We start from the raw sequence: 25597 nt of genomic DNA, 5'->3' as shown, positions 1-25597 counted from the left end.
CCTTCCAAAATTTTACTTTTTTCTGAATCTGCATTATTATATTAACCACAATATGCGCCTTGCCACAAATGCTCATCCAGAAATCTTAGACTAACAATGACACATGTAAAGTGGCTTCACCCAAATAATTTGCTTCTATTTTAATCTGTTCTGCAGTAGATAATAGTGGAGACTGAAATATGTCTGACTATAAACCATCTATGAAACGATCAGCCTACTTTTCCATTGCCTTAGCTACACAAGCAGATGACATACTGGGCCGTAATGCTACCCACTACGGTTACATACATTGATTTCAATATGCTTTCACACTTCTGGCCTGAGCCATCCCCAATCCAGAATAGGGAGAGCAGTAGATTTAGAAAGCTACCATAAGATCCATACTCTGACTGTTCTCTATAGGATATTTTGCGGTTGGTACCGGATACATTGAAGGAAATCTGCGTGGGATCTCAAACTTATCAGGATTTAGCCATGGCTGTGCCGCCAAATCTGATAATTGGGAAGATGAAGGAAACAATACAGACTCTCACTTCAAACCCTTGGTTATAAAAATCATCAGAAGGAACGATTTTCTATATCCCTAAAGCTAGGTACACACTACACAATTTTTGGGCTGATTTGCCAACAATAGGGGGATCGGCCAACAATCGTCTGTATGAACGATTGTTTCAGCATTAACCGATAAAACTGTTACAAAGCATCCACAAACATTCTTTTGATTATCTGATCTGTCGGTCAAGACTGAAAAGCTCAGCCTGAATTTCCAGACACTGAGCAGTGTGCGCGCATTCCGAATAATCTGCCCATATTTCCTATGTTTTCCTGTCACTATGTCATCCTCCTTGTGGACGGACATATGCAAAATAAGTGTGGTAGAAAATAGCTAGCTTCTAATACATAAAAAATCATAATGTGTAGCACAGATATTGGGCTTTCAATTTACTGAAAAATCTCCCCGTTTGCTGTGCCGATTAAAAAACGGACAGTGTGTACCTAGTTATAGGTGCAAAATTTAACGAACACCTCTGAACAAGTCATCTACACCCTGAACAACTACTTTATTAAGGATGCTGGGTCCTCATAATCAGAAGCTTCCTGATGTTCCTCTTCATTCGAACATCAGACTCTGCAAAACCTTAAAAATTAATCTGCCATCAACTGTCGCATACACATCCTTAGCTCAGCAGAAGGCAACAATCTCTCTAGAAAGGATGACCTAAAGCAGTCCTCTAAATTGCCTTGACCCAAGATGGAACTTCCAAGGACCCTATGGTTACAAACCCATAAGAAAGGACCTCTGTCTGTGTCTTTCCCTTGTTCATTATATACTATCTGTGTATATGTTAACCTATTACTTTGCATGGACACAAAATCAGACCGTCCCCATCTCCTAACTGAAGCTGTTGATAAACCAAACAATCTTAGCCTAAGTTGGCTCTCTTACACAGCCTGCCGGAATCTCAGCAACCGGTAATAAATCACAAGCCTCCTCGCAGGAAGCATGAAAGGTAATCTTGCCCGTAGTGTAGAAAGACTAGTCTTCCCTGCTCCAGATTTAGACTTGGAACTACCTCCTTTTTCTGACATTTTTACAAAAGTAGAAATAAGGAGCTAATTCCACAAAAGCAGTATTATACTGAGTATTTACACAGCGAACACACAGAGAACATACAAATATCTAAATAGAAATAAGAAAATTTGTCAGATGCTTAATCCAGCCTTCCAGCCAAATGAAGTCCCTTAGAATTACATGAACAGGAAGAGGTCTTTAACTGATCCTCATTTCAGGTGTTGGACTGTACCATCTGATGCATCTCCTCTGGGCTGCCTAATGGTCATCCTTACTTCAGTGAATAACCCTTTTGGTTAAGGGTAGACTAGGGATACATCAGCTTACTATTCTGACCCTTTAGCTAGGGCAGAGGTTCCCAAATGCGGTCCTCAAGGCTCCCCAACAGTTCAGGTTTTAGAGATATCCATGGTTGAGCACACGTGGTAAAATAAAATTGACTAGAGGTACTAATTAAGCCGCCTGTGCTCTACCATAGATCTCTCTAAAACTTGAACTGTTGGGGAGCCTTGAGGACCGCGTTTGGGAACCACTGGGCTAGGCTAAGAGCTTACTACTCTGACTATTTAGCTAGGGTGAGAGGAGGCAACTTTGCTGTAGATGCAGCCACACCACCCCCCCCCCCCCTTCACTAGGCAGGGTGAATTTCCTGCTTCCAGCCAACGTCATATGTAATGGTCAACTACTGTGCGTGAATAAACAGCTCCAGCATTGCTCTCTGCACATGCACTGCCCCACTACAGAATGTGGCCTCCTCCCCTGGACCACCACTGACCGGGAACCTGGCTGCCGTTCCCAGAAGGCTGTCTTTTCAGGGAACCTTGCCCTTAGCTCCTTCTCTGTGGCCATCGGGTAGGACAGGGTCCTGTTGGTTATCTAGCCCTGCACAGGTAAGGAGTCAAAGGGGAGAAAGAAAATTTGGGTGCAGAGAAAAATAAAATTATACTAGCTAACCTAATGCTGGCCTACTTTTTCAGCACTTAATTTTAAATTGAGGAAGGGGTTGTAGTGGAGGAGCTTTATACTAGAAACAGTTAACCAGTTAAGTGCTAACTCCTCAACCCTCACTATACTTCATGGTCAAGCCATGTCCCCCAGATGGAGGAAGGAGAAAATCAATGGTACTGAAGTTGGAATGTTAAAACCACTAACATCGGAAAATGGCCTTAGAACATAGATGAGAAAACACTCAACAGCGAAGGGGTTAATCTCTGTGCTGCCTACACCATGCCTCACTCCTCTGACAAAGCTCAAGTGAAAAAGCGCATCTGTTGGCCCACTGCTGCTCCCGAGGCAGACAATACCTGGAGCTCCTACAGTGAGTATCTCTGGGGGGAGGGGGGGGAATTCAATTCACGCCAATGTGCCATTTCAGAACAGTAAATCATGTCCTGCCAGTATCGCAAAAACTTGCAATGTTGGCACTACCATAATGATATATGTGCACAGTCAGGGACCACAGTGATGCCCAATGACACATTGTGCCAAAATGAATCCCCCGCTTTCTGTAAAATTTTGTGCTCAGCACAGTAATCAGAAACTTAAGCTGGGTACACATTAGATGGTGTAACCAGCACGATATCGACAATGGCTGGACCTGGCATGTGGCAAGTGCATACACCCTTACCGATGCCGGGTCCGATGGGGGAAGGGAAGTGTCATGCATGGTATAGTTGGAGACATCCCCCGTTGGCCCTGCAGCAGGGCCGATGAGCAATGTTGCTAGCGAACCGCATGAGCAAGCATATATCATGGGTACATAGTGTTCCCGCTAAACTATGGGTAGGGGGCAGGGGGAGAAGGGGACATGGTCGGCTGAGGAGGGGGAGTGACACCACCAATTTGTCACACTTGGGGACGTGCCCAGCACTTATGGAGCTGCTGGCCTTTGCCCAAGCTCTCCCCTCATGTTGGATAGATGCTGTGCATATGCATGAAACCTGATATTTCTTTCCAAGCTGAGATAATGGCATCTGTAAAGTCATTTTTTCGCAAATATTTTGTTCTCATTGGGCCCTCTTCTCACCATTAAAGTGAAATAAAGTAATCAAACCAAAAATGTAGCCCAAACTTTGCCGAGAACAATGGTTTTTGTACCAAGGCGCTACCACATCCCAGTCCTGAGGTGTTTGCACTTGTGTAAATGCCTAGAAACACGAAAATCGGTTTACTATGATTTAAAGATGGCCACCATTTCGAACTGGAAGCAAGTAGAAAAAAAAAATTTGCGGTTTTAAATTATTGGCATAGATAACTGACAAAAAAAAAAAAAAAATTAAAATGGTCAAGCAACCAGAAAATAGACCCACTTCATATGGATTGACCCCTAACCATCGATGGTAACTTATGATGGTCAATGGCCATCCATAGTTAAAGAGTCCCCCTCATCTCTTAAAACACCCTGAGCAGGGTTGAGGAATAGCAGCATTGTATTGCTGGACAATACATGACTATGAAGTCAAGTATTGCATTTTTTATTACCCTACTGGCATATACTCTACAGTAACTAATAAGCAAGAAATCAATTGTTGGCAGAAGTGATTATTTCTTTACAAAGAAGAGAGTGGCAAAATAATATTACGCCATTATAATTACCCCATACTGCTACAGTCCGATCCTGCGGATCGGAACGACATAACGGGATCACCACCACAGGTGCAACGCTCAACATGGCTAGAGTGTGTGGGCTAGTGGTTTTAAAATCTGCACCTTGTGGTCCGGGGTTCGACTCATGGAAGGGGGAGTTTTCTTTTTCCTTATTCTGTAGTTTTTAAATCTTCACTACTAGATTTCAAATAAATCACTTGGTGGTGTGTGTGAATTCTGTTATTTATACAAATACATATACAGATGGGTCCTCATACATCCAGCCTCCTTGCATGTTAAACAGGCCATCTAGTCGCGCCATGCCATAGCGTGCCTCGGTAGCGCGGGCGTCTTATGCGATTGTTTACCTTCAAATGCGTCTGAATCATACAGTGAATCGCTCCAGCAGCTTCTGCTGATTAAAATGATATGCAGCATGCCTATGTTCTGTGAGCCAGTGCGGGTGTATCTGCACGCAAAATGTTACACTCATAGTGACTAACACTTTAACGTAGCGATTTGCTTGCAGATACACCCGTACAGTAGCTTACATTGACCAGAAGACGCACACTAAGCATTTCATAATTACAGAGCAACTGAAGTTCAGTTATTTTAAAGAACTCTACTGAACTGAAAGCATTTCTCTCAACATCCCACCGCAGCACAAATTTTATCAGTGAAGCACTCGCCACCTAGAGGTTAAGCAGTGTATTACATGCCATTGCTTATCTTTTGTTGTAGAATACCACGGTACGCCACAGTACAGCCATCAAGTAACGTTCCATGGCGCGACACAGGAGGCCTGAATGGCGCGCTATGAGCAACAATAGAGCTGGGCACATCTGTAGGTCTCTCTGAAGGATATTCTTATGCTTATCCTCAGTGTGTTTAAATTGTTCAACCATCTAAGCTTCAACCACCTCTGATGGGAGGCTATTCCACTTAACTACTCTTTCTGTGGTGTAGTTGTTCCCTCAAATTTCCTCTGAGCCTACCTCCCTCCAGTTTCAGTGCATGTCCTCGTGTTCTTGAACTTCTCTTCCTTTGAAGAATGCTTCCCTCCTGTACCTTGTTAAAACCCTTGATGTATTTGAAAGTTTCTATCATGTCCCCCCTTTCCCTTCTCTGCTCCAAACTATACATATTAAGATCTTTTAGTCTTTCCGGGTAAGTTCCGTGCTCTCGGCCATGCACTATTATAGTTGCCCTTCCTTGTACCGTCTCTAATGTATTTATATACTTCTGGAGATGTGGCCTTCAGAACTGAACACCGTATTCTAGATGAGGCCGAACCAATGACCTATACAGTGGCATTATCATTTTTTCCTGCTACGGATTCCTCTCCCTATGCAACCAAGCATCATATTAAAAAGCACTAGTCCAAGTACAGATCCCTGGGGTACTCCACTGGTAACCTTTCCCTCTCGTGAATACACTCCATTCACTACAAAGCTCTGTTTCCTACTCTGCAACCAAGATCTTATCCATTCAACAGCCATAGAATCCAATATTAAGCTTTCCAGTAAGTTTATTAGTCTGCGATGTGGTACCATGTCAAAAGCCTTACTAAAGTCTAGATAAGCTACATCTACGGCTCCCCCTTGATCTATTACTTTTGTCACCCACTCAAAGTCAATAAGATTTGTTTGTTATGATCTCTCCTGAGTAAATCCATGCTGTTTGGGATCCTGTAAATTGTTGGATTTGAGATATTCCACCACTCTTTCTTTTAATAGTGTTTCCATTATTTTTACTACCACTGATGTAAGGCTCGCTGGTCTGTAGTTACTTGCTTCTTCTTTGCTTCCACTTTTGTACAGTGGTATTACATTTGCTCTTTTCCAGTCCTCTGGAACCACTCCTGATACTAGCGACTGAGTAAATAATTCTGTTAATGGTGTTACCAGAACCCCTTTAAGCTCTTTTAGTATTCTTGGATGTATCCCATCCGGCCCCATTGATTTATCCACTTTTAGTTTTCACAGTTCTGTTAGGAACCTCTCCTCTGTAAATGTACTTTCATGTACCTCATTTTTATGCAACTTAACTGTGGTCCCTTCCCCTCTCCTTCTGTAGTGAATATGAACAAATAATTATTTAGATTATCTGCTATTTCTTTGGGGCAGATGTATGAAGCTCTGGAAAGTGATAAAGTGCAGAGTGATAAACGACCAGCCACTCAGCTCCCAACTGCCATGTTACAGGCCGTGTTTGAAAAATGTCAGTTGGGAGCTGACTGGTCGTTCATTCTGCACTTTATCACTTCCCAGAACTTCATACATCTGCACCCCTCGATCATGTACTCAGTCTGTCTAAAGTCTTATTATTCCTCCATTGACTTCCTCCTTTCACTTACAGTATATTACTTAAAACATTTTTTGCCCCCTTTATCCACTGACTAGGCCATTTCTCCTCAGCTTCTGCCTTTGCACCAGTGATCACAAATACGCGCTGTAGCACGTATTTTACCCACAAATGAGGACCAGGGACTCACTTTTGCATAATGGATGGGCCCCCAGGGACGCGTTTGGCTGCGGCCAATCCCGTGGCTCCTGATTACATGATTGATGGCTCGGCTGCAGGAGGTGGAGCAAGCTCTTTGGCACCTTTTCTTGATGCAGCGGCCCCCATTGTGAAGACTGCCCTTGTACCTGTCCTGGCCCCCGCAAGAGGACAGGCGCGTCCCCCGGCATGAGGACAGGCCTGGCCCCCGCGTGAGGCCCGGCATGAGGACAGCCCCTGCATCAAGACTGTTGCGGCACCCGGCCCCTGCGTGAAGACTGCCACGGCACCCGGTCCCCAATGTGAAGACGGCACCCTGTATTCAGAAGGCAGGCCACTCAAGACACTGCACGGTGGATAGACAGGTAAGTGTAAAGCGGATAGCGCCGCGGGTGGGGGTTTGTTAGGTGTGATGAGGTTTGGTGCAGTTATATTTGTTACATGCGTGCTGCTAATAATACAGACAGGTTGGGGTCTAGGGATGCCGCAGATGCTAACACTCTGCATCAATCAATGTGGCTGGCAGGTGGGGGAGGTTCCTGAGGATAGTCCACAGGACTGTAATTTTAGTGTTATTCATCAGCACCTTACCCCCTCCCTACCCCAGCACTGCCTGGCCATAACCATCTCCTTGCCCCCCAATACTATCCCAACATCTATGTACACTTAACTCCCTTACTACCTCAACTGCCACATGCCTTTACCCCCTCCCTGTTTCAACACCCAGCTCTACCCCAACTGCTGCCTGCCCCCTTTTACCCAACTGTTACCTGTCCACCAGCACTCTCATCTGCTGTCTGCACTTAGTCCCCTCTACCCAAACTGCTACCTGCCCCCAGCACTAGCCAAGCTGCCACCTAACCCTAACACTGTTCCAACTGCCTGCCCTCACCCACTTCTCTGCCCCCAGCACTGCACCTGTTTGCTATGTGAGATCATGGCAATGTACTTATAAGCATTATCTGTACTGTAATATGAGTTTGACTTTGTTTTATGTGTAGGGCATGTGGGGATGCTGTATCGGGAGCTCAAAAGCATAATATGTTATGGAACCCAGAATCAGTGTAGGACCCAAATTTTTTAAGGTTAGGGGTCCCTGAGAGCCACAATTTTTTTTTCACTGAGCGCGATCACCGTGCACACCTAATAACCTTCTTAGCCTCCTTCCTTCTGGCAAGATACACCTCTGTCGTTACTATTTGGAGTCTGCTTATATTTCCTAAAAGCCATCTTTTTTGCTTTCCCACTAGTTCATACCTCTTTTGTAAACCACACTGGCTTCCTTTTCCTACTGCTTTTCCTAACCCTTTTAAAACAAAGGTCTGTAGTCTTTAGTATTGCAATATTTATTTGTTCCCACATTTCCTGCACTCTTTCCAAGTTCCTCCAATCTGCCTCACTAACACATCTTTCCATCTCAGCTTTTAGGAACGCTGACTTTGCAAACACTTGTTTTTGTATGGCATGAATTGGACCCGGTATTTATCCTAAACCATACTACTTGGTGATCACTGGCTCCTAGGTTCTCATCCACATTTACATCTGATATTATGTCACAATTTGTGAGCATCAAGTCTATAACAACATTTTGGAGAGTGGGCTCCCTCACCAATAGCTTTAGAGACTCTGCTTCCTGAAGGGAATTTAGAGAGTCGCCACTTCTAGAGGAACTTGCAGCAGAAACCTCCCAGTTTACATCAGGTAAATTAAAGTCTCCCATGATTAGAACCTCTCATTTTAAAGCCATTCTAGTAATGTTCTGCAATAGGTACCTGTCTAGTTAAGTCTATAGATCACCCCAGTGCGAATTACGTCCCCAGTTTCTATGGTCACCCAAAGGGCCTCAGTTTTTTTCTTCAATATTTTGTATTATAGTAGCATTTATGCTATTTTTAACATACAGTATATAGCTACTCCCCCTCCAATCCTCCCAATTCTGTCCTTTCTAAATAGGGTATAGCTATGTCCCAGTCATGATTTTCATTACACCAGTGATTCCCAAACTTCTTGGAACCACGGCGCCCTAGAGTATAACTTTTTCCACGACACCCCTGGGCCAAAAGTTTCTTACTGAGAAATTCAGCAAAAATTATATTAAGTAAATTATACTTCTACAGTATGTCACCCTTAGGGTCAGTTATGTGGTGGTTGACAGGGCTGCGCTTCTATTTGTCCACATTTTTTTTAATGGGCAGCCATTAGCACTGGTTTTGCCTATCACACTGACTAAAAATCATTTTATTTGGTACTGGACTACCAACCTGAGGCACCCCTGCAAGTACCCTGAGGCACCCCAGGGTGCCACGGAACCTAGTTTGGGAACCACTACATTACACCATGACTCTGTAATTGCTACAATATCTAGTTCACCCCTGGTCATTATTGCAATTAGTTCAGGGATTTTATCAGTTATGCTTCTTTTTGCACACACACCTCTAAAGCGGCCCATACAAGGTGCGATAGGCACCTTGTGACGCGACGGGGGATCAGACGTCCGACATATCGGGCGGTCCCCACACACGGTGCGATCAGGTGACCGACCGCCCGATATGCCAGCTCCCCCCTCCCCCACCCACATAACGCTGCATGGGATCGCACATCACATCCCCTGATCAACTGAACCTGCAGCAAGATCATGATGTATGACCCCACGGGTGCACGCTCTGACATCATGCCCATACACTGTGATATAGCAGCGAAATCGTGATATAGCAGCAAAATCGTACCAATCAGTCGGATCGACTGCTTTATCGCACCATGTATGGCCCGCTTAAGAGTTTTGCTTGTACAAACTTTTTTTTTTCCTAGACATGGTCAGACAGTATATTTGAAAATGCTTAAGAATAATTTTGGAATGATCTGGTCTCAGATGTTGTTCAACTGTTTTTTTTACTGTTATTTAAAAATTGTTCACACTTTTGTAATTTCCTCACTTCGTATATTTCCAAACTCAGACAACTGCCCCCATAACTGAATGCAAATATATAGTACATCCATTTAAGAAAGGCTACAGCTGAAGCCACATGACCTTCTAATCAAAGAAGTAGAATTACCCTGTGTTAAGGAAACACTAAGCCATAAATTACACTTCACTGAACAATATCTTCAAGACAGGCAAGACCAATTACAGGAATGGGATTGAAATACCGATGGCAGGTAAGTCACCTAACCATCCCCTCTGCCCCCCCCCCGCCTAACCCTCCATTAGGGGTGCCTAACCCTAAACTCCTGGGGTGGTGCCTAACCCCAAGTCCCCCTGGATCAAAAAGGGCTTCATCTATCGAGAGAATGGGAAAATGTTCACGATTCAATAGCCAATCAGCCACATAGTGGGAAAAAAAGCAGCCCGTGAAAAGGTACGGATCTCCTTGCTTTAAATAATCAAATTCTAGCACCAAATGACCTCTTCAACTTTTGCTCACAAAACATAAAAGGAATTCCCTACTTTTATGTTCCAAGTCAAGAGGTTCAAGCTCATGCTGAAGCACTGAAAGATTGAACAGCTGCAAACAAGTTCCTGCGACCACAAGCTACCATCGATTTGATCCTCTGTCAGAGCAAGATTAAATGTTACTTAACTTCAACCTCTGCAGAGTATGAAGAAGTCCAAGTGAGCAAGTCTGTCCCTCTCACAGTTGCCTGTGTATATGATGGATAGTGGTGGCTGGGGGAAGTGGATAACATCAGCGTGTAGAACAATAACATGCACATGATTTTCTACCATTCATTAGGACAAAATAACTAATTTGAGAAGAACAAGGACTCAACCTGGATTCCAGTGAAAAATATTCTAAGGAAACTGAATGCAATGGAACAGACAACATCAACTGGACGATCACACAAAATTCAATGTAAACTTTCTGAGGACATTTCCCACCTACTGCTGAAACACCAAATGTAATCACTTGTGAGTACATAAAAAGATTGTTATTAAATATATGAATGTCCTATTATTAAAAATAAACATGCAAGTTTGGACATTAAGTACAGTATTATAAACATATATGTAGCCTGTAAAAAATGTTTTCTATTCTTTGTATCAATAAGAAATTCATTCTGCCTTCAGTCTCAAACTTAAAATTTTTACATAACAATGGTTGAATACTGCGCTCTGGTTGGAGTGGGGGAGGGGGGGTTAGTAGGAGGGTGGGTGTGAGGGATGATGGTGGCTGAGGGGAGCAATATATGTCTTCTTTATCACCATTACAGTGAAATAAGGCAATATATGCAACATACACATATAGCCCAAACTTTGCTGAGAACAATGGTTTTTGTCCCAAGACTCTACCACATCCCAGTCCTGAGATATTTGCATTTGCGTAAATGCCTAGAAACACAAAAAATAAGAGATATGGTAAGAACTTACCTTTGTTATCTCTATTTCTACGAAGTCCATAGAGTTCCACAGGGATACCTTGGGGTATAGGCAATGGCTTTGCCGTCGGGCACCACATAGTTAAACTTTCAGTCCCAGGATGCACCGGGGCCTCCTCTCCTATACCCCACCCCCAGGCCAAGGCATCCTCAGTTTCGTACCAAGCCATAGGAGGAAAGAACAGAGAGAAGGAATTCTGGAACACACAAGAACCACTCTCACATAGAAGGAGACGGGAAACCGGTGACCAGAACCAAACCCATCTGAAGCACAGGGCGACAGGGTGGGCGCCCTGTGGAACCCTATGGACTTCGATGAAAGAGATAACAAAGGTAAGATCTTACCATCTCTCTTATTTTCTACTGCAGGGTCCATAGCGTATCTACAGGGATACCTTGGGGATATCCCAAAGCAGTACCTTCAAGGGTGGGGACACTCCTGTGCAGAAAGGAGAATCAGCCGCCCGAAGGAAGCATCCTGAGAAGCAAAAGGTATCAAATGCATAATACCTTACAAAAAGGGGTGGACAGAAGACGACGTGGCCGCTTTACAAAGTTGAACAACCGAGGCACCACGGCAAGCTGCCCAAGAGGGATCCACAGACCGAGTAGAATGAGCAGAAACAGAGGGCGGCACTGAAAGCCCTCATGAGTGCAAGCCTCAGAGATCGCCAAGCGAATCCATCTGGCCTGGAATCTGTTTGTTGGCCGGGCAACCCTTCTTATGGAAACCATGGGGGATGAACAGAGTCCGACTTCTGAAGGGAACTAGTACGGTTCATGTAGATACGAAGGGCACGTACCACATCCACTGAGGCCTCACCTGTTGAAAGGTCTGGTGAGTTAAAGGCCGGTACTATAATTTCCCTGTTAATGTGGAAACTAGAGAGCACCTTAGGAAGGAAACCAGGGTGAGTCCCAAGTACCGCCCTGTTCCTGTGAAAAATCAGAAAAGGGGGGCAACATGACAGAGCCCCCAAATCCAACACCCAATCTTTGCTGTAAGCCATTTGAAGGCCACTGAGCCCAGGGGTTCAAATGTAGGTCCTTGGAGAGCCCGAAGGACCACAACCAAATCCCATGGAGCCACTGTAGGGACAAAGGGAGGCTGAATGCGAAGAGCACCTTGCATAAAAGGTGCGGATATCAGAAAGCACAGCTATCCTACGATGGAACCACATGGACAGTGCAGACACATTTACCTTCAAAGGGGCGAGGCGGAGACCCTTGTCCAGGCCCTCCCGTAGGAAAGCCAGAACCCTGGGTATCCAAAATATCTGGTGATCGTACCCCCTGGGGCGACACCAGTCAAAGTAGATATGCCACACCCTGTGGTAAAACCTGGCAGAAGCGGACTTCCAAGCATGGTATGCACCACATAGCTTTGCCCTTAGGAGGGATGTCTCAAGAGCCACGCCGACAAAGACAAACGACCCAGAGCCGGGTAAAGGCAAGGACCTGAGACAACAGACCCGGACTTTGAGGCAACAGCAACGGAGTGTCGATGGAGAAACTCTAAAGATCTGAGTACCAGTGACATCTGGGCCAAGCTGGAGCCACCAGCAGGATCTTGCCCCCTTCTTGCTTGAACTTGCGAAGTACTTGAGGAAGAAGGGAGAACGGAGGAAACAGATACGCAGACTGGAAGGTCCACCGAACTGCCAGAGCGTCTACCAGGAAAGCCTCTGCGTCCTTGTTCTGGACCCATACACCCGCAGCTTGCGGTAGTGTCTGGAGGCAATCAGGTCTATTTCAGGAAGACCCCACTTGTGCACTAGGAGCTGAAACACATCCTGGTGAAGAGACTATTCCCCTGGATGCTCGCCGAAATGGCTGAGGAAGTCCGCTTCCCAGTTGAGTACTCCTGGAATGAACACCTCCGATATGACTGGGAGATTGCCTGCCGCCCAACCTAGAGTTCCTCCTTGACGATTTATGTAAGCCACCGTGGTGGCGTTGTCTGACTGAACTTGCATGGGATACCCATGAAGTGTCTGACGTGTTGTATGGCTCAGAACACCGCCCGAAGTTCCAGTATGTTTATTGGGAGGTTCGATTCTACGGTCGACCGTCTCTGAAGAACGTGTGGACCAGTCACTGCACCCCAACCCCGGAGACAGGCCTCCATCGTCAGAAGGATCCAGTCCGAAGTCCAGAACAGGCGTCCCTTGTTGAGATGCTCCTCCTGTAACCACCAAGTCAGAGACAGGCGCACCTCCGGAGAAAGCACCATCATCTGTGTCCTTATCCGACTGGGGAATCCGTCCTACCTGGAGAGAAGCAACCTCTGCAGGGGCCTGGAGTGGAACTGGGCATATTCCACCATATCGACACCATGGAGCCCAGTAATCTCATTGCAGAGTGAATGGACACTCGGCGACTGTGGAGAAAAGTGCGAAGCCTTGTCTGTAACACCAATATCTTCTCTTCCGTCATGAAGATCCTCTGTTGAAGAGTCCAACAGCGCACCCAGATATAGCCTTCTCTGGGATGGGATGAGGGAGGACTTCTTACAATTGATCAGCCAGCCATGAGCCTGCAACACATATCTTCAGTTGCGGATGGCAGCAAAACACCTCTGGAGGCCCAGCCAATCGGAGAACGTCGTCCTTGTAGGGCAGTAGGCGAACCCCCTGTAAGCGCAGGTGGGCCGCCACGACAGTCATTACCTCGGTAAACACCTGCTGTGCCGTAGAGAGGCCAAACGGCAGAGCTTGAAACTGGTAATGGTGATCCAGCACAGCAAATTGGAGAAACTGTAGATAAGCTGCTGCAATTTGGATATGGAGGTAAGCATCCTGAATATCCAGCGACACCATAAAATCCCCAGGTTCCATAGCCAAAATAATGGAACGTAGGGTTTCCATCCTGAACCTGAGAAACTTGTTTAGGGACTTTAGGTTGAGTATAGGACGGTAAGAACCTTTTGGTTTCTGCACCAGAAAGAGGTTGGAATAATACCCGTCCCCCTTAGAGGGAACGAGACCGCACTATGACCCCTCACTAGAGCATAGAGCGTGTCTGAGGGGGAAGCCCTTAGTGAAGAATTGATGGGGAGGCCTGCTACGGAAGGAGAGGGCGTACCCCTGAGAGACCACTTCCCTTACTCAAGTGTCTGCTGTGGTCAGACACCAGCACTGGACATATTGTAGAAGTCGGCCTCCCACCCTGGGGACCCCCCAAGGGGAGGCCCGTTCCATCATGCTGAGGGTTTGTCATCCGGCTTGGTGGCTGGACGCCTGGTGCTCCAAGCCCGTTTCCTGGGTTAAGCAACCTTTTTGGTCCCGGAGGGCCTCGGAAAGGACTGACCTTAGGCTTACCCTGGGGACGATAAGGCCAAAAGGACGAGGTCCCTGGCCCAGATGGGGCTGGAACAGACAGAAGACAAGCAGAGATGGCTGCCATCCAAATCAGGGCCAAACAGAAACTGACCATTATAAGGTAAGCATTCTAATCTCTTTTTGGATTCAGCATCCGCTCTCCCAGACTGTAACCACAAGGAGCGACGAGCAGATATTGCTGCTGCGGAAATCCTTGATGTAAGTAGGCCAATATCCAAAGCTGCCTCGTTAATGTACACAGCTGAATCTAGGAGATTGCCCACCAGCACGATTTGCTCACTGGAAGCCTCTGGAGGAAAAGACGCCTCCAAAGCATCCGCCCAACTCTCCATGGCCCGGGCCACCCAGCAGACGGCCATGGCCAGTCTGGAGACCCCTCCAGCAATGGAGTAAATGGACTTGAGACACACCTCCAGCCTACGGTCCTTGGCATCAGTTAGAAATGACATGAACGGCGTAGGCAGAGTTGCACTCTTCACTAAACAGGTCACATGAGAATCCACCTGGGGGGGGGGAACCCCCATTTAGTCAAATTATTATCTGCAAAAGGGTATGCATAAGCCAGCCATTTTGGAGATTTAAATATTTTCCCATGAGACTGCCACGCTTCCTCTAAATGATCCACCAACTGGCCAGATAGGGGTAAAATAGCGACCTTACCGTTAACTTGCTTAAAGTAAGCACACGAAGGTGTAGCTGCAGGCAGGCCGTCGTCCATGATTTAGCATGGCCCCGATTGGACCTGGAATAAATATCGCAGACTTAGCTTCCACTTCCTTGGGAGTGGACTCAGGGCCTAATTCCGAGCCGCTCGTAAGCGGCCGCTCGTTCGCTCCGAGCGATGTTCGCACAACTGCGCTTGCGTATGGGTATGTGATTGTCATTGCGGTCGAAAATTGTGTGCTCGCAAAATAGCGAATGCCTGCTAATTTGAGTGACAGAATGAGGCATTTGTGGGTGGTAACAGGGGAAGGTGCTTGAAAACGGGGAGTGGAAATCCGAACGCAGGCGTGCCAAAACGGGCGTTTTAAGGGTGTGCATAATTAACAAAGCAGCATCATCGACCACGTCACTTGGTTGTTTCTTAGCCTAAACTGTTCGCATGATTGCGGTAGGAAAATCCTACCACAAGCACTGCGAGCAGTTCAGATGCCTTTCGATGTACTCGATTAATCAAATAAATAGCGGAGATGACGTAGGATGCGAGCGGCCAGGGGGCGTCTTCACAAAATAGCGAGTGCATATTTCGTTTGCTCATTCATAGAGGCGTCAACAGACCGCAAAGTGTGAGCGCTCAATTTAAATAGCCAGCCCCTTTTTCTGAACGAGCGAGCGCAAATAGCGTCCGGCTCTGAATCAGGCCCTCAGACTCAGATACGTCCAGGAGTTCACCTTCATCAGCAGATATATCAACAGCATCATTATACTGTGTGATGAGATGTGACAAAAACAGTCTCTTAGCAGGCCTAGGCAGAGGATCATGTAACATGTCCGTCAGGTTCTGCACCGTAGCGGACAGCGAATTCACCCAGACAGGATTCGCAGGGGGAAGCATCTGCTGAGAGTGACATTTCACCATGAGTCCCGGGACCCCCATAACGGGGGACGGGATGACCGCCTGCTGCTGGAACCCCATTGGCGGGAACGCCGGAGGGGCTGACAACCGATCCACCAAATTATTTACCGTCTGGGCCAGGGAATCCCACGGGTCCTGAGCCCCTGGGTGTGATATCACTGGCATAGTTTGAGTACAGGAAAGGGCACAGCAAGATGTACCTAAGACCTCCAGAAACACATCACTCTCACCAATATTTACATTACATTTAGTGCTTGCGATTGGGGGAGAGGCGCCAAATTGTGGGGAATCGTCAAACAGTGTGACCCACCGCACAGTAAGTGGTGCTGACTGTGAGGTAATTCCCACCCTGACAGTACTGGTACTGAGAGAGGTAAAAGGGAGGAAGATTAGTCAAATGTCTGACAATAGAAATCAGATACACAGCACTAGCATAAGTCACACATAAAGCAGAAACCAGCCTGCACAATAGCGCCATCATCAACCAATAGATCTATGTCTACTAGGAAAAAGTGCTGCATACACCGACCTGAATGGAGAGGTATGCAGGGGGACCCAGGCACAGCGTGTAGAGACCAGCGTATTGCACAAAAAAGATGGCCGCCGGAGAACTCAGGGTGGGCGGGCCTGGGAGAGTAACACTGGGATAGCCCGCTGAACTCAATGAATAAAGCAGTTTGTGTGCAGCAGGGGAGGCGCCGCCTGTGCTGAAGAGGGAAGCGCGCTCCCCTGGCATGCATTTAACCTCTAGGATGCTGGAGTGTGATTTTGCGCCGCTCCAGCCCCCTATCCAAGAGGTTCAGTGGCAGCGCAGGTTAGTACCTGGCCCCACAAGCAGACCATCCCCAGGGAACCCCCAACACTGGGGAAAAAATAAGGACTGTATGTCAGCGTGCGCCTACCGCAGACGCCCGCTGCTTACCTCAATGTCCCCTGTGAAGTCCGGCCACAGTCCCAGGCCCCCTGGGGGTTCCCTGCTAGCTGGACCCCCCAGGTGCCCGCCGAGTTCCCCGGATCCGTACCGGTGGTCGGCGCCGGTGGAGTGTCGGAGTGGTATCACAGACGTCCACTGGACTGTCCGTTTAGCCACTCTAGAAATTCTTCAGGGGTTGTCAGAGCAGCCCCTCTGTGCGGTGACCCGATCTCCGGCTGGGCAACCACGAAACAGAGTAAGCCTTGGCCTGGGTATAGGAGAGGAGGCATCGGTGCTTCCTGGGACCGAAAGTTTAACTATGTGGTGCCCGACGGCAGAGCCATCGCCTATACCTCAAGGTATCCCTGTGGATACCCTATGGACCCTGCAATAGAAATTGCCATTTGCCATGATTTAAAGATGGTCACCATTTAAATTATTAGTGGTTTTGAACTATTGGCATTTAAGGGAGAAAACGTACAAAAAAATGAATTTTTTAAAAAAATGGTCAAGCAACTGGTGTTGGACCACTTCGTATGGATTGAGTAGAAACTGATTTATTCCTTCCCCCCAGGCTACATGGAGCTTAGATCCGCCCCACTAAGCCCTGCCCCCACTTCTGATTGGCTCCCATACCGCTGTAACCCCTCAGCAGCTTTGGCTATCGAGAAGGTGCAAACCATCGATGGATCACGATAGCTGGTTATGTATCATCAATGGTAATCACTGATGGAACTATCAATGGACAGTTCACTGATGGCCATCCCTACTCCTAACCATGCACCAAGGCAACCTCCATACCTGCGCTGACACGGAACTGGGAATGGTTGTGCCCGTTCTACTGCAAAGTTCTTCTTTATAGCTCACTGTGATACGGGCATCTTTCCTGCTATGTATTATACAGTTGTTTGTGAAATTAGTGGATTTGGCTTTTCTAGGCGTGTGTGATGATCAACTATCAATATAGCTTGTATAGATCCAGATTTTAAATATTGTTTGTATGAAACCGGCATTTCTGAGAGTATAAACTTAATGTAGATCTAGCTTTTCTGGGTATGTGTGGAAATTAAGCACCTCATTCAGAGGCGGTCGTTAGATGCAAGCGGTCGCTCTGAATGAGGGTGGCCGCTTGCATCTTGTAGTGCCGCCTCTTGGTCGATCGCTAAGCTGTGGGTTACCACCCACAGCTCTAGCGACCGACCAGGGTGATGGTCAAGACCATCGCAACCAGCGGGGCTTGCGACCCCAAGGTTAGGTTTCGGCACTCGCAAGCCCCAGGGAGCTTCCTGCTCTGATCGAGCAGGAAGTTCTCCACTGGCATCATTGCTGACGTCAGTGGGGCCGCCCCCAAACGGCAAGCGTTCCGTTGGGAACGCCTCCGTTTCGCAGGCCACGCCCCCTGCCCGCCTCCCAAACGGGGCGTGCTGTCACTCACCATCAACAACACGCCACCTTTGGTGCGAGACCCCGAGCGACGGAGCGCCTATCACTGGCCGGGTCTCGCGCATGTCGGAGCCAGCTCCGACGTGCGCATGCCCAGTGGGGAAACATCGACCCGGTTGCGAGCGCTTGCGACCGGGTCTGAATGACCCCCTAAGTGAGGATCTAGTCTTTTTAAACAGGGATGTCCATCAGTGGGTTAACTATTTATGGTTAACATTTATGCAATTAAACGATCGATTTGAGAAAGATCAATAGTTTGCACCCATCGATGGTCAATATTGCAGTGGCAAAAGGCGGGCAGTGGGGCCAATCAAGGAGTGATCAGGGCTTAGCAGCACAGCTGGGGCTAAGCTCGATCCCACACGCTTAGCTTTTTGTTTCAGTTCTAAAATTTATTTTTCGCCATCTCAGGATGGCGTAATGTGCTGCCTGAGGGGAGAAGAGCATATGGCATATGCCGGTTCATTTCACTCTACTTACAGCCTGCTGCCGACTTGCTATCGCTATAAATTAGTGAGGTGACCCGACAATATGCATATGCCAGATCACAGCAGAATGCCCGCATGCCTGACTCGATCTGCGCGCCCCCTATGCACCACAAGACCCCCTGCCGCCACAAACTGTGGTAACCTGGCTCGTGCGCCTTCGAACTGATGCGATATATAGCGAAAAGTAACAATTCTCTTTCAACATCCTTTATGACTAGAGCCCTAGGGGTCTATTCATGGAGCAAAGAAAAGCCTGGTTTGCGGTAAACAGGGCTTTTCTCTGCTTGGTGCTATTCACAGCACGGGTTACCATGGAGACGTTCTATACTTCTCCAGCGGGCTCCGTGGCTGAATCGCATCACCATACAGTACTTAAATATGGAGAGTGCCATTCATCAAAGAATGGAAGGGTATTCATGTAGCAGTAAAAGCCCTTTATCATTGATAAAAGCGCTTTTCATTGCTTTCTCCACTTCATAGAAGGGACTACCTTGGAGAAATCTGAGATTTCTCCAGCGGTGCCCCAGTTCTGTGTCAGGATCGCTTCTCGATACACTAGTATAGGGAGAGCGAATGATAGAAGCATTTAAATTTTTTTTCTGCATCTCAGGATGGCGTAATGAGCCTCCTGAGGGGAGAAGAGCAGGGAAGACAGCTGTCTCCCTGCCCCATGTTGCTAAAGCAGTCAGAGGGGCCCAGGGAGAAAGGGACAGAGAAAAACTCTGCCCCTGCTCCCTGATGGAGAGGTTTTCCACAGTGTACATATAAGTGACCTGGCATATGCTGGCCGAACCACTTCATACCGCTGCCTCTACACTATCGCGGCCGGCTCGCTCTGCCACCACCCCCATTGCGTCTTGTGCGTGTATATTCTATACACGCACACTACCGACTCCCCGCGGATTGCTTTGCCCAAACCACTGCCCGCCCCACCACCATGCTGCCACCCCCGCTCCCCATGGTGGATGGCACATGCACAAATAGTTCCCGTTTGCCGAGATCACAATATCTCGGAGGACCATCATGAATGGCTACGTAACACTACTATATCGTATGGATATGATGTGATATATAGTGGTAATTACCGGTAGCCATTTAATTGTATACATGAATAGACCCCCGGAAAGCTCTGCTCCCCGCTTCATTGTGTTCAGATTTGCCATCTCAGAATAGCGTAATTTGAACTGCAGTGCGAAACGGGCAGGGAAGTAGCTTACCGCCCTGTCTTCTGTACGGCACCCAGCGCTGGCTCCGCCACTACAGCCTCCCCTGAGCTCAGCTGCCAGCGCATGAAGGACCTGCCTTTTGCCACCTGGCTACTCATCCTGGACCACAGCCATATACAGGACCGTCGGACCCCTGGATACCGGATCAACGTGAAGGTAAGGATGCAAGAATGGCTACTTAAAGCTATATATCCACATCAAACCAATGCGATATATAGTGAAAAGTACTGATTGTTTTTGTTTCTTTTATTAGTCTACTACACTGCATAGACGTGCTATATTTTACAGCTACTAACCTTGCCAATTACAGGTATAACGATGGACCAGACAGAACACAGGCCTACCAGTCCCCCCACTAATTGCATAACGCTGGCTCCTTGTCTTCCCATTACATTTACTATCACAGCCAGACACCGTCACGATACTACGGCACACACACCGGTCAGCCATGGAGCACATGTTTGATGGAGGTAGGGTGCCCAGCTCTAAGCGGAACTTGTAGCTTAGCAGCAGCTGGGCAGCCCGGAACAAACACATCAGCAGTGAGGGGCCTTTGCCACCAGACAGCGTGCGCTCCCGTCCCCTGCGCAGCACACACCATTACCGTTCCCGCAGTTCCAGACAGCGGCCGCTCCTCCTTGGCACAATGGCAACAGGACAGAGCTGCTCAGCGTCCCGTCCAATCACTGCAAGGAAACTGCACACGTGACGCGACGCATGACATAGTCAGGAGTGATAAATATGCTCCACGCGGTCACTGTCTGCTGCGCCGCCGCCTTCTAGTTCATAGGAAAGAAAAGTAGTCCCTATTCCCTGGCTGGATGCTCCAGTGTATTTTGAAGCTAGTTAGAACAGCAGAAGTGTATGTGGCGAATTTACTCTAAGATATGTCACTGACCCTGTATTTACTGTGGATGTTATTGGTTAATTTTATTAACTAATGTGATAATCATTTACATTTATTATTAATTTGTCAAGGCAATCAGGTCCTAGAGTCACTGATAAACAGGAGACAGTGTCCTTCATGATGACATGGGTCAGATCTGTATTGTTTGGGGAATGTCATTTTAAATAATGCATACATCAGTGACTCCCATCATACCTTCTCAGATCACAGCGCCCTGAAGTGTCTGCAGTAGCTTCCCAGCTGTATCCTATTACATACTCTACTTCAGTGTTTCTCCAACTCGGATATCATAGAACCTTAACTGTGTGTGTTGGGTATCCATAGAAATAATTAGTACCATCTGTCAATTAACACACCTGTGCTCAAGCTAGATGATCTGGAAAACATGCACTGGTAGGGTTCCATAAGGACCAGGATTGAGAAATACTGTTCTACTTAAATTAAGGTCTGCCGTGACTCCTCATGTAGGAAGCTGAACAGGGGAGGATCAGGAAGGCATGCACAGCTGTACATTATGTAGTTCATCCTGTGTAAATGGCAATGCAATACTGGCCTATGGCTACAGACAGAAATGTGTCCTCCTTCCAGTGCACTGCAGTGATCCAGTGTGCTGCAGCATAGAGTTTGGGAACCACTGGCATTCAATGATGTCAACTGATAAGGCTTGTTGGGCAATTTAGTCATTAACCACGTTTCTGTATGGCTTTCAAGCGAAAAATATATGGATTTTATTTTTCAATATTTTCTGTCCAAGTAATTGACATTACCTAGTGTAGGGTTTATTGTGCAAGATCAGGACTTTTTAGACTATCCCTCCAATCCAAGCGATGCTCTTCTCAAATTGTAGCATTGAAAAATGTATCATACTTTAAAAAAAAAAAAAAGTACATGATATTGAATAATATCATTATACTACAAAGCCTGAAGGCTCATTCTTTACATTTATAAAATATAAATATTAATTGAAGATTTAAAAATATACTTGTTATAATATGGGAAATTCAATGTTGGATTTCACCGATGCCTGACTCTGGCGTCTGGGGATCAGGGAATTGTGACAATGCATCGTTGATTTATTGTGGTTTTAGCCTAAAATAGTTTTTTTAAAACCTAACATTGTATTTGTTATATGTGAAACATGAAGGTAAATATATTGTTCAGTAACGCAACAAAGTACTATAAAAGTAAAGTATGTAAAAAAATTATTCCTATACTGACTAAACCACATCCATTAGACCAGTGAGGAGACCTGGAAAGTGGAAACATGCACTGTTTGGGATCCTGAGGACATAGTTTGAGAACTTATGTGTTAAGGTGCGTACACACTAGACTCAAACTCGGTCCTCAGGACCCCAAACAGTGCATGTTTTGCAGGTTTCCTCACAGAATCAGTTAAATAATTATCTCCACCTGTGGATCTTTTAAAATGTGTCAGTGATTAATGAATACACCTGTGCTCCTGCTGGGTGACCTGGAAAACGTGACCTGTGTGGGGTCCTGAGAACCAAGTTTGAGAACCACTGCACTAGACTATATGCTCCATGAGCGATATTGTCTAGTGCAGTGGTTCTCAAACTCAGTCCTCAGGACCCCCCCCCCACAGGTCACATTATATAGGTCTCCTAGCAGGTGCACAGGTGTAGTTAATTCTCACTGACACATTTTAAAAGATCCCCAGGTGGAGCTAATTATTTCACTTGGGATTCTGAGGAGACCTGGAAAACATGCACTGTTTAGGGTCCTGAGGACCGAGTTTGAGAACCTGTGGTCTAGTGTGTCCCCGGCAGGGTGTGCTCAATGTCGTTCATGACATTGAGCACACCCGCTGAACGATATCATTAACGATAACGTTCAGCGACGGGCTCTCTCCCCCATTCCCCAACATGCAGCAACCTGACTATATCGTCAGATTGGCCTGCATGTTTGCCAGATGAACGATAAAGACAAACGACCTGCGTGAATACGCATTATTTTGGTGTAAATAATGGACGATATAGTGAACGACTAAACAATATCGTTATCGTTTAGTCGTCCACTTTATCGCCCAGTGTGTACACACCTTTAGACTGTATGAGAAAGCCCAGGGTAACATTTCATTAGGTGCTTTCTCATGTAATCCAGGTTTGTGGAGTGCAGTAACTGAAAAAAGTCAGTAAGGAAATATATGGGAGGAATAGAAGTTTTTCCCTCCCTTTTAGTGCCATTGTCACCTAATGAGCACCTCAACCATTCACCAAATGGCCAATGATATATAGAGGAAGAATCAGGGCCGTAGCTAGGGTAGTGCGGCCGGTGCCATCGCACAGGGCACCACAGGTCAGGGGGCGCTGTTTGGGCCTGTCAGATTTCTGTTTATTATCATTCTTGCTTGTGGCTTCCTCTTATTTCATCCCCAGCATCTCCTGGCCCTTCCCCATGAAGCCATGGCCCTTTTTTGGGTGCATTATGTCCCTTTGAAAAATGAGGGGGGCGCCAATGCTCTTTATGGCACAGGGCACCAAAAAGTCTAGTTACAGCTCTGGGAAGAATAATTATGGGTATGCCAGTACAAGAGAGAGAGAAATATGCAGGAGACAAGAATTAGAGCCTTATTTCTGCTGCCAAAAAGGTTCTGCCACAAGACGAGGTTATCACCTCGTATAATGGTATGTCGGTATACAGTACATTCAGAATGTCAACAAGGTCTGAATGTCAACATTACACTTTTACATTATGAATGTTGACAGACGATTTGTGGACGATTGTAGGCTTAGGTCAGCAAGCAATTAGGGTTAGAGTTTGGCATACTTACCTATCGTAATATTAATGTTGACATGTTGACATCCCGAACATGTCAACATCCTGAATGTCGACATATTCTACCACACCCGGTATTTGTTAGCTAAAAGATTGAGAGAATAAATATCCTCATAAATTGGCAATTGTCAGCAACAGCATGAGACAGATAGCAGGCTTGACATTTTTGGTTGAAGAGAAATTAAGAAGTTATACCCAAAATAAAATTATTTTTTTAGATTTTTTTTTTAATGCATATTTTTTTTTTCCGGTCCGCTTCTGAGCCCAGCTTAATTCCTCAAAGCTGTTTACCTATATTTGGTGGGAGGGTAAGTGCTGTAGAAGGTATACTATTTCCGATTTTTTTCTGATCAAGCAATTTTGCAGTAAATTAATGATATTCCATGATAATGTCTCTACTGACATATAAAGTATACAGAGTATTGGAATGATTCAAATGTGGGAGCAAAGCAAATAAATTAACCTTTGCACCTGGATATACCATGTTGCAATGCAAGAGATACACACCGTGTTTTCACTTTCATATGTTCAGATTTCCTGGTCTCAGGAAAAATTCCCTGGAAATGTTTTTCTTCTTAAAATCCTGTGGTAATTACATAACAGGAGCGCTAACAAAACTAACTACAGTTAAAAAAAAATGATAAAAGTAATTCTATCCGACCAGGAAAAAAACAAAAGGTGGAAACACTATACCTTATCTTTCAGATTTCCCTGTAAACAAGCTGCTGCAAACCAGAAACACTGAGGAAAAAATCCAAAAGTGGATACACTGCTGCAAATCAGGAAATAAGGAGGCAAAACAAACCAAAAAAATTGCAAATATATATATAATTTTTTTTTGCATGTAGCCCACAAATGCTAGACAGCTGTATTTTTACACTGCAATTTAGAGTTCAGCTAGGACTCACCCCTCCCAAATATTAATTTCTCTGCACATTTAGGTGTGGAGTTTACTGCGCGGGGTAAAGCTATGGGTTTCACACCCGTACCTATTCAATTATTCTGCATTTTCCCCACCCAGTAACACATAGCTCTTTATGGAGTACACCTCCATATGCCTCCGTTACTACTGTTATTGCTTTGGACATTACCTGCTATATTTGATTAATCTGTTGAGGCCCTATACAGGTTATATGCCCTGTTTATCTTTATTATTGTGTCACTGTAAATATTTTTTTCTAGTTATGTTGGATCAGTCGACGTGCGCGATTCCTTTTAATTTCTGTAATTGGGGATAGCGGCAGCTCCTGTGCTTCTGAGCTGGTGGTGCCATGTCTGTAGGGCATAACACTGCGATTGCCCCCCCCCTCCTCCTCTCCACAGTTCTTTTCAAGTAGTTAGTTAATAGAGCCGTTTAGGTTAGGCGTACCTATTTGGGTGGGTTTGCAGGGTGGTGGGTTTTGGAGCATTTCTTTTTTTTCTGTGCTCTGTCAAATCTCAAAATCTTAGTATAGTATGCCTCCTAGAAACAATTTAATGGATGGTTATATCCTGTCCTTCAAATGTCCCTGGCAGGTTGGTCTTTTCATTCACCTTTTTACACTTGTGTCTGTACTTATTAGCACAACAGTGTTTTGTTTGTTATAAGGTCCAGGCAGATCCTTTGGGACATTTTTATTCCTTCATGGCTCCATTCATGCCCCCTGCTTTATTCTACTACCGGTATATATTATCCTACACTCTAGAGCGCTGAGGTTCTGACTAAGTTTTCAGAATTTTTGTCTGATCATCCCTTGGTTGCAATGTTGTGTATCGGGGACTTCAATGCTGTGTTGGATAAGGATTTGTACAGGTGGCGCTAGACTCCGCATCCTCCCACCATCTCTCATCTTGTCTCTGAGATGGGGTTTGTGGATGCTTGGAAATCTAAAA

The 25597-nt window shown here is 46.1% G+C and overlaps 1 protein-coding gene across 4 annotated transcripts in view; it reads right to left on the bottom strand.

Moving 5' to 3' along the window:
- The window catches only part of ADAD1 (adenosine deaminase domain containing 1), a 216392-nt gene extending 195179 nt beyond the window's left edge, over positions 1-21213 (bottom strand). For 2 of the 4 annotated variants that reach the window (XM_088452237.1, XM_088452241.1), the window contains exon 1: positions 20627-20783. The gene's annotated coding sequence lies outside the window, so the exon portion shown is untranslated. Of the gene's footprint in view, positions 1-20620; positions 20785-21124 lie in introns of those variants that run through there. The other 2 variants (XM_088452238.1, XM_088452240.1) reach the window with 2 other exon arrangements.
- Positions 21214-25597: the final 4384 nt, after the last annotated feature.

This window comes from Taudactylus pleione, unplaced genomic scaffold (assembly GCF_031769625.1).
Source record: "Taudactylus pleione unplaced genomic scaffold, aTauple2 ptg000036l, whole genome shotgun sequence".
In the NCBI taxonomy this organism is placed as follows: Eukaryota; Metazoa; Chordata; class Amphibia; order Anura; family Myobatrachidae; genus Taudactylus; species Taudactylus pleione.
Note: the sequence above shows the minus strand (reverse complement) of the source record. Positions and strands in the feature narration are given on the sequence as shown.